Source organism: Galeopterus variegatus, unplaced genomic scaffold, assembly GCF_000696425.1.
Source record: "Galeopterus variegatus unplaced genomic scaffold, G_variegatus-3.0.2 Scaffold967, whole genome shotgun sequence".
Classification (NCBI taxonomy): domain Eukaryota; kingdom Metazoa; phylum Chordata; class Mammalia; order Dermoptera; family Cynocephalidae; genus Galeopterus; species Galeopterus variegatus.
The window spans coordinates 17,725-26,113 of record NW_007727078.1 but is presented as its reverse complement, the minus strand read 5'-3'; the positions used below and the strand labels follow the sequence as shown (position 1 = coordinate 26,113).

Below are 8,389 nucleotides of genomic sequence, written 5' to 3'. Positions count from 1 at the left end.
GTTTACAGAAGCCCACGTTGCCATATGGGAAAGAAACTTCCTTTTGACACGCCCTCCTATTTCCCATTAAAAGAGGACAACCCAGATTAATTCTGGGTAAAACTGCGACCCCTTGAGACTGTCCCCTCACCTTACTCCACTAAACCGAGGACCCCGCACCCCCTCTACTGAACTCGAGGTGCCAACCGATGCCAGCAGGAAGCTGAATCAAGATAGAGGGTTAAATCCTGCCAGTGTAGAAATGCAGTTTCCTCCAGTTAGCCTGGATAATTGCAGTTTCCTCAATCCAAGTCTGTCATTAAAGTCCACCCCAAGGAGGTTCCACGGACAAAACCCCAGCGACTGTCGCTGACGTGTGCCCAGCGATCAGCCCCGGCAGGCAGGACGCAGTCAGCTGAGCCCGCCGCCCAGCGCGCTCACGCGGACATCCTACACACAGGCGTCTGGAACCTCCTGTCCCTGCTCCCGGCTCTGCGTCGGGACCCACTCTGCAGGCTCGGGAAGTCTCACCCGGGCGTGACACCCCCAAGGCACGCAGGTTCCCCGACCCGGACCCAGCCTCGCTCGCCCTCCTGTCCCCGCTCTTGCGCCTGCGCCCGGGAGGGTGGGACGCGAGCGCCGGGTGGCTGGCGCGGCACGGCTGGAGGGACGGNCAGCCAGTGAGCGGGAACTGGTCTGTATGTGGGATCCGAACCCTTGGCGGGAGCGTCGCCGTGCTCCCAAGCGGCGCACTGTAGCAGTGCGCCACCAGGCCGGCCCTTATGAAAATATTTCTTGATAAATACGAGGGTACTTCAGAAAGGAAAAATGGAATTAAAAGGTAGTATGAACCTTTCCACGAACTTTTTTCTTCTTGCCGGCTGGTACAGGGGTCAAACCTGGACTTTGGTGTTATTAGCACCACTGCTCTAACCAACTGGGCTAACCAGCCCACTTCCATGAACTTTCTGAAGCACCCTAGTAAAAGAAGAAACAAAGCTGTAGAAAATGGGTAGGGCCACTGATATTTTAAAGGGCATGTGATACAGAGAAAACTGCTAGGTGTGTGGTTAGGTGATCAGAGTTCCAAGTTAGTGGTTGTATGACCAACCAGTCAGCCAGGAAGACGGCATGGAGCCTACGAAGACTCTTAAATGCTGTATGTCAAGTATAATATAAAGCAACTGAATAAGGTGAGCTCTTAATTTTCCTTCCAGAAATAAAACACTAAAATTCTTTTACCATACACACACCCTTTTTAAAAATAGGGATAGCCTGAATAAAAAGCAAATAATCTTAAAACTTAGTAGAAAAATGAACAAATGTAAGAAAAGTCAGTTGGAATTTTATTGCTTTTGGCTCAAGGCCACTGCAAGACCTACCAGGCAGAAGCAGATCGAATAGAAAGGCTGTGGGTGGAGTGCTTCAGTCAGAAAAAGTAAATGCTGTGTTGAGAACAGACGTAGAGACACTTTGAATGGACTAAAAACTATAATTAAAGAATATAAGGCTTTAGTAGCTATTGTTAATTATGGCAAGCAGAGTTCCTGGTTTAGTCATTCAATAAATATTTGTTGAGTGACTGAAGTAAACAAATACATACGTGAGGGAAACTAAAAAGGGAAAGGATTTTAGAGACCATAAGGACAAGAAAGTAATACACAACAGGACCACCAGCGATGACCAAAAAGTTAGTTCAGGTTTTTAGCACTAGCAAAAAATATGAAAATAAAAACATCGCTAATATGTTGAGTCATTGATCTTGCTGGAATTGGGAAGGCATGAATTATCCATAAATTAATAATGACTGTGGAAGGATGTAGATGAATGAGGCCCACAGGGATAAAATCTCAGATTTTTTTGTAGATGTTTAAATCAATAAGCAAAGTCTGCAAATGATCTTCAAAGTACACACCTAGCATATTTTTTTAAAGGTAATTAGAGTTACTATTGGACTGGATAAAGATGCCTACTGGATAAAAATCAATATTTTTCATAACCAAACATATAAAGCACATGTTGACTAGATATTTAAGGTGAATATTAACCTAGCATAGAAATGACTGTCATTAATAATACAGCATTTGATATATCCACGTAACTGTTTTAGAGCAGCTTTAATCAGGGCGTAGGCTACTTTTATTGCCAAAAGTTGATATTTGATGCTAAACAGATTGTGTTTGTCACAATTATGTTGCAGTCATGCTCCCACAATACCAAGTGGAGCAAAATCAACTTCAGGAGTAAGTCTGAAACGCAGAAAGAGTTGCTGATGATGTTTTAAAGGAAGTCACACCGGCCAACACATGGAAGCTAGTTTACACATCATATGCCGTCAGGGGCAAGTTATATCTCAAGTTTTAATACAGCGGCTCTTTTGCAGAGAGAGAAAAAAACTTTTTTCATTTTGTGTACCAATTTCTTCTAAATAGGAAAAACATTTTGTGATCACAAAGACAGGATGAAGTCAGTTGGTTAGAGCATGGTGCTAACACCCAGGGCCAGGGTTCAATCCCTATACAGGCCAACTGCCAAAAAGAAAATGGGTTCAAAAAAAAAAAGGATAGAAGAACAAGAAAACCAAACTTGTAACAAATCTAATGCTTATGATAAACCAATTAACCTTCCTGGAAAGCTTTATTTAATCTTATTAGAAGAGGGAGCTTATAGTCCAGTGTGAGTCTGAAAAAGGGAGTGGTGTTCTGCCCCTGGTGTAGGGCTGGGGGAAGGGGGACCTTATAGCTCCGGGGGCTCTAAAAACAGAGGGCATTGGGTGTGCTTCTGACCTCAGAGGAGAGGAGGCACGGGTGGATTTCCGCTGTCCTCAGGGCTCCTCAAAATCCTGGCACGGTCACCGAAGTACGAGCACAGTTCCCACACTCCTGGGAGTAGCAGGGAAGTGTCAAGGACCTTAGTCAGACCCACCAAGTTTCCTCCCCAACCTCAGAATTGCGCTGGAGCAAGACAGTGACCTCAGGGTACCCAGGAGAGCATGAAAGAAGCAAGGAGAGTTGTCAAAACTGAAGGGGACTTTGAGACAGGAATGCACTTGAACTGGACTGACACTAAGGACCAGACAGGCCAATGCACATCTCTAAGGATGCCCGCAGAGGCCACCAAGACAACGTGAGCATCCCCTATCCCAGGCCGTAGCACTTGTAGGAAAAAAGGGATTAAATTAAATATTTCTGACTAATTATCTGACTCAAGTTCATTTATTCTTAAAGTACTCCCCTCATGGGGCTGGCATGGGGCTGGGAAGGTACAGGTATGCTATAAAATGTTATTATTACATAGGAAACAAGAAGAGGCAGAGGTTTGAGTTTCCAGCAGTGATGGTTTACGTTATTCAGACTGATCCTTCTGAGGAAGATAACGGAAAATGTTGGTTATGCCATAAAATAATCTAATTGAAAACAAGCAAATAGCTGACAAAATAGTAAGAAACTGCCAGGCCAAAATCTGGGGGGAAAGCAGGAACCCAGAGAGGTAAGCAAGCAGGAAGGCACTTTTATCCTTCTCGGGAGCCTATTTGCTGATAGGAGCACATCTGAACTGATTTCAACAGCCTCACCATAGAGGTGGAATAGAATCAAATCCCAGAACCCACCCAAGTGGAGAGAATAAAAAGGCCTTTCTCACATTAAGTGGGCTCCTAAGAGATGCACCCTAAAAATAAGAATGAAGCAGAATTAACCCACCACCCACTCTGAGAGACCACAAGGACAGTGGCCTTGGCATAGAAAGTACAGGTAAGGGGTGGGGGTCCCTGAGAGGCAATCACAGCTGACCCTTTTGTGCAAAACTACAACCTGAATTTATATCACCTGGGTGGTCTTAACAAAGTGGTGAATTTAAATTAAAGTGGTCCCAGGCTAGGAGTGCCACCAGGCATGTGGCAGAAACAAAGGCAAGTACTCTCTGCAAAAAAAGGCCATTCATTCTAAGCCTCAAATAATCCCTGCAAGCAATTTTTCAGCAGTAATGACAAATACCCAGTCAAAAATAACCAAGCACATAACCACAGACAGATAAGAGGGGAGAGTGGGGAATCCAAGAAAAATATAGATCCTAAGAGCAAATACACCCTTAATAAATTCTGTAGCCATTTACTCATTTCATTTATTCAACAAATACTGAGCCCCTACTCCATGCCAGGCTGTACGCCAGGCTGTATGCCAGGTGCTGCGCATATATGCTGTTTCAGCTGTCATATGAGCAAATCACCCATGGGCTAAAAGGTTGATTGAGCTACCATTATATTTATGATTATTTACCTGTAGTTTCTGAGTTTTCCCAAGACTTCCAAACATGAAGACTGATGAGTGTCCCTTACTATTTAGTGACAGATTTTGAAATAAACAGTGATCTCCTAGGACTAAGATTGACATCACCGGTTCCTTTCCCTGCCTCTCATTCCCTAAAGGTTCCATGTTCGCACTAAGCTTAATTATCTCCTAAGAAAGCCACAAAGCCACGTGCATTAACAGAAAAGTGATGAAAGACAATAACAACTGTCTCAGAGAGACAGAAAACTCAGAGTTAACTATATTCATCTTTAACTGTACTAAAGTCCAAACAGATGATCTAATAAACGGTCATCTGGGAATACTAACGTGATTTGGGAAACGATTTTAAGGTAGAACTAGGAACAGCTGAAGTCACAGGAAGGATGGGGAGAAGTTAGTTCAATATTTACGTACACGTAGGTTGCCTTTTTTGGCCAAAATTGTTGGCCAAAACATGCTGAGATTCTGGTGACTCTGGTGTGTCTACACTAATTATCAATCTGTGTCTTCTATGCAGCTCTTCACAGTGAGGATTCCAATTGTCACCATTATACTTCTGCATTTGTTTTCCCTTATTAAATAGTCTGGCAATTGTCATTTACTGAGACGTCAAAACAGAATAACCTGTGCTGCTCTCTCGGTACCTATACCAAACCGTAACAGTATAGTTTAATAAAAATACAAATAACAAAAATATTAATAAACCAAACCAAAACCATTAATAACAAAAACTACTGCATACCTGGTCCTAACTCCAGGTCTGGCACTGTGCAAGACACTCTTCAGAAGCTATTTACTCCGCACAATAATTGTAAGCAGTGACTATTACCCACATTTCACAGAGAGGTTACCTCTCGAAAGAGAGGTGTGGAGGCAGCAAGCACATGAGTTTTGACATTGGACAGCCCTGAATTTAAATCGTGCCCTGTCCCTGCCACTCCTCCCCCCCTAGAGATGATGAGGCGGCTCTGGGGATGAGATGACATTCAGTGTGTCTGAGTGGCTGGCCTCTAGGAAGTGCTTGTTTTTCCCTCTTTCCCATGGTTACTCATCTAGAAATTCAGGACTTGCTTTAAGTAGTGTCTTTATACAGTTTTAAAAGTAGCTACTGTATCTCCAGGAAAGTAATATAATATTGTACAGAATTTTAAAAATAATGAAGAGGCAGATAATCCCCAACACTTATGGAGAGCTTCATAGTATGCAATACCCTTTCATTCCTTCCAACCATTGGCTTATACGATCCTTCAAAAATAATTTAATGTCTCAGTCCATTTTCTTAGATTGGGTGTCTCTAAGAACATAGTACCATTGTCTGTGGGCCTTGAAAAATGCTAATCTAGGAAATGATGCACGAAGAAAGGCTCAAGCCTTTGCTTTCCCTTTTTCCCAGTCCTCTTGAGGCAGCCTGCCTTCTCCTGGGCATCTATGTGTGTGGAGGGGGCAGGGGTGGGAGGGTGGCCAGGGTTGGAGGTAAGTCAGGGGTGGAAGGGAGGGATGTGACGAGTAGCTGTTCTTTGATTTCCATGGTAAGGATGGCTAACACGGAAGGAATGTGTTACCTTTTTTTTTTATTATTAAAGAACATTTCATTTTTTTTTCTCCAGCTTATGAGAAAATCATCCTACACTTTTTCACTTAAACCAAAGCTATTTACTCTTCCTAGAGGGGTCTGAACTGAAAAGCTGTATTCATCCAGAGAGTGTGGTAAAAAAGCCCAGTACACTGCCTGACATACAGTAGCGGCTCAATAAATATTTGAAGTTACTGCAGGGTCTGCTGTGTGAACTGACTGTTGATATTGCAGAAGACAATATCGTGATTCCTGAAAGTTCCTAAAAAGGTTAGCCAAGCCTCACTCCTAGGCTAGCTTCTGAGGTCAGCAAGACTCACTTCTCAAATAATTGATTAGTTCAGAGGTCACACATGTTGACAGGTTGTTTTTTTTTTTTAAGCCTGCAAGTTCTCAAAACACATTTTGAGTCAACATTTAAAAACTGAGAGATTTCATATGCATTTATAGCTGACTTGCTACAGATAGAACCAATAGTACCTATCTGTCCCTTTTGGGGACTTGTGTTGGTGCCTGGATTATAACTCTTTTAGGCTAAATAAAAATCTATGTCACATTGTAACACCAGGGTAAAGGGTTCAGTTTCCCTAACAGGCCAGCTGACACCCTTCCCCTCCCCCAAAATTAGAAGTCTTGTTTCAGTTAGCTGTTTCAGGTTTTAACTTAATCCTGTATAGAACACACACACCTAACAAAAAACCAGAAAGTTCAAAATGTGTACATACAAAGACCAAACCCTCCTGCCCTCCGCTTTCTCTCTCCTGACTGTGCAGAGTCCCCACGACTGATCTGTAAAGCCCTGGTTCTCAAACCCTCCCCTTCACCAGCTCTTGCTGACTGGAGGTGCGAGGAGGAGAGACTGCCTGTCCCTGACTTACTGATGCTTTACAAAGGCCCCATCAGAACTGGGAAGGAATTCTTGATGAGAGCAGGGAGGTGAGAATTAAAATCCCACTCGTATAAAAAGTTACGTTAAAGCAGTTTGTCATCTAGAAGACGTCATTTAGGGTTTCATAGAAATTAATCAAGTAAGAGAAATAAGATAGAATGATTTTCACTTAATATTTAAAATATATATTAAAGTACTAAAAGTCCCCTCACTTTAAAATTGCCCTTATAAGAGGTGGCTGGACTCCACTATTGTCCCTTTCTGAATTGATGCCACCTTCCTCCTGGACCTTGCTGCTGATCCAGTGTGGTCCCCTGAAGTCACACAGCCTCCATCCCTTTCCCTTGATGCTGAAGGGACACTTCCAGCCTTTGCATGGCCCCTCCACGTTCCTTCCCCACTTGGTTTTTTCACCTCTCCCCAGCCCACCACAAGTACACCTCAAAGATATTTCAGTCATATGCATTATATAGGAATAGTAGCAAATACTTATTCGGCACCAACTACGTGGCAAGCACAAGACTAACTATTTGAGAGAGTTCAACCCATTCGTAACCACCACCGTCATCTGAGGCTCGCCCTGTGGTGGTTGCAGACGCGCGCTGAGCAGCCAGACTGCTGGGTGGATTTTATTCAGCCTTGCGAGCCACTTCTGGGGCGGCCCCAACGCCGTCTATGGGGCTCCTTCCAGTTCTAGGAGTCTATGATTGCTGCCGCCACTGTTAAGGATGCAAAGTTTACAGAAGCCCACGTTGCCATATGGGAAAGAAACTTCCTTTTGACACGCCCTCCTATTTCCCATTAAAAGAGGACAACCCAGATTAATTCTGGGTAAAACTGCGACCCCTTGAGACTGTCCCCTCACCTTACTCCACTAAACCGAGGACCCCGCACCCCCTCTACTGAACTCGAGGTGCCAACCGATGCCAGCAGGAAGCTGAATCAAGATAGAGGGTTAAATCCTGCCAGTGTAGAAATGCAGTTTCCTCCAGTTAGCCTGGATAATTGCAGTTTCCTCAATCCAAGTCTGTCATTAAAGTCCACCCCAAGGAGGTTCCACGGACAAAACCCCAGCGACTGTCGCTGACGTGTGCCCAGCGATCAGCCCCGGCAGGCAGGACGCAGTCAGCTGAGCCCGCCGCCCAGCGCGCTCACGCGGACATCCTACACACAGGCGTCTGGAACCTCCTGTCCCTGCTCCCGGCTCTGCGTCGGGACCCACTCTGCAGGCTCGGGAAGTCTCACCCGGGCGTGACACCCCCAAGGCACGCAGGTTCCCCGACCCGGACCCAGCCTCGCTCGCCCTCCTGTCCCCGCTCTTGCGCCTGCGCCCGGGAGGGTGGGACGCGAGCGCCGGGTGGCTGGCGCGGCACGGCTGGAGGGACGGCGGAGGGCAGGCGACTCGGAGCCTACCGTCCTCTGCTTCTTGACCCCCGACATGCTGGCTGGCTGGCGGCGGCAGAGCTCGGGTCCAGGGAGCAGAGGCCGAAGGACGCGCGGATGGCGGCGGCTGCCGGGCTCCCGGGAAGGAGGTATAAAAGGCCCCGCAGACACGTCGCACTTCCCTTGACCAGCCCCCTCCCCCTACTCCTCCTCCCGCCGCGCTCCTCTCCGCCCCGTCGGCTCCGCCAGCAGCGCCCAACCCCGGGGACCCGGCCG

General features: G+C 45.8%; 1 long non-coding RNA gene across 2 annotated transcripts in view; it reads left to right on the top strand.

Moving 5' to 3' along the window:
• The first annotated feature begins 7,897 nt into the window (after positions 1–7,897).
• LOC103591374 overlaps positions 7,898–8,389 on the top strand; it is a 2,344-nt gene continuing 1,852 nt past the window's right edge. Inside the window, exon 1 of one of the 2 annotated variants that reach the window (XR_550569.1) lies at positions 7,898–8,003. This is a non-coding gene — a long non-coding RNA (uncharacterized LOC103591374). Of the gene's footprint in view, positions 8,004–8,035; positions 8,263–8,389 lie in introns of those variants that run through there. The other variant, XR_550568.1, reaches the window with a different exon arrangement.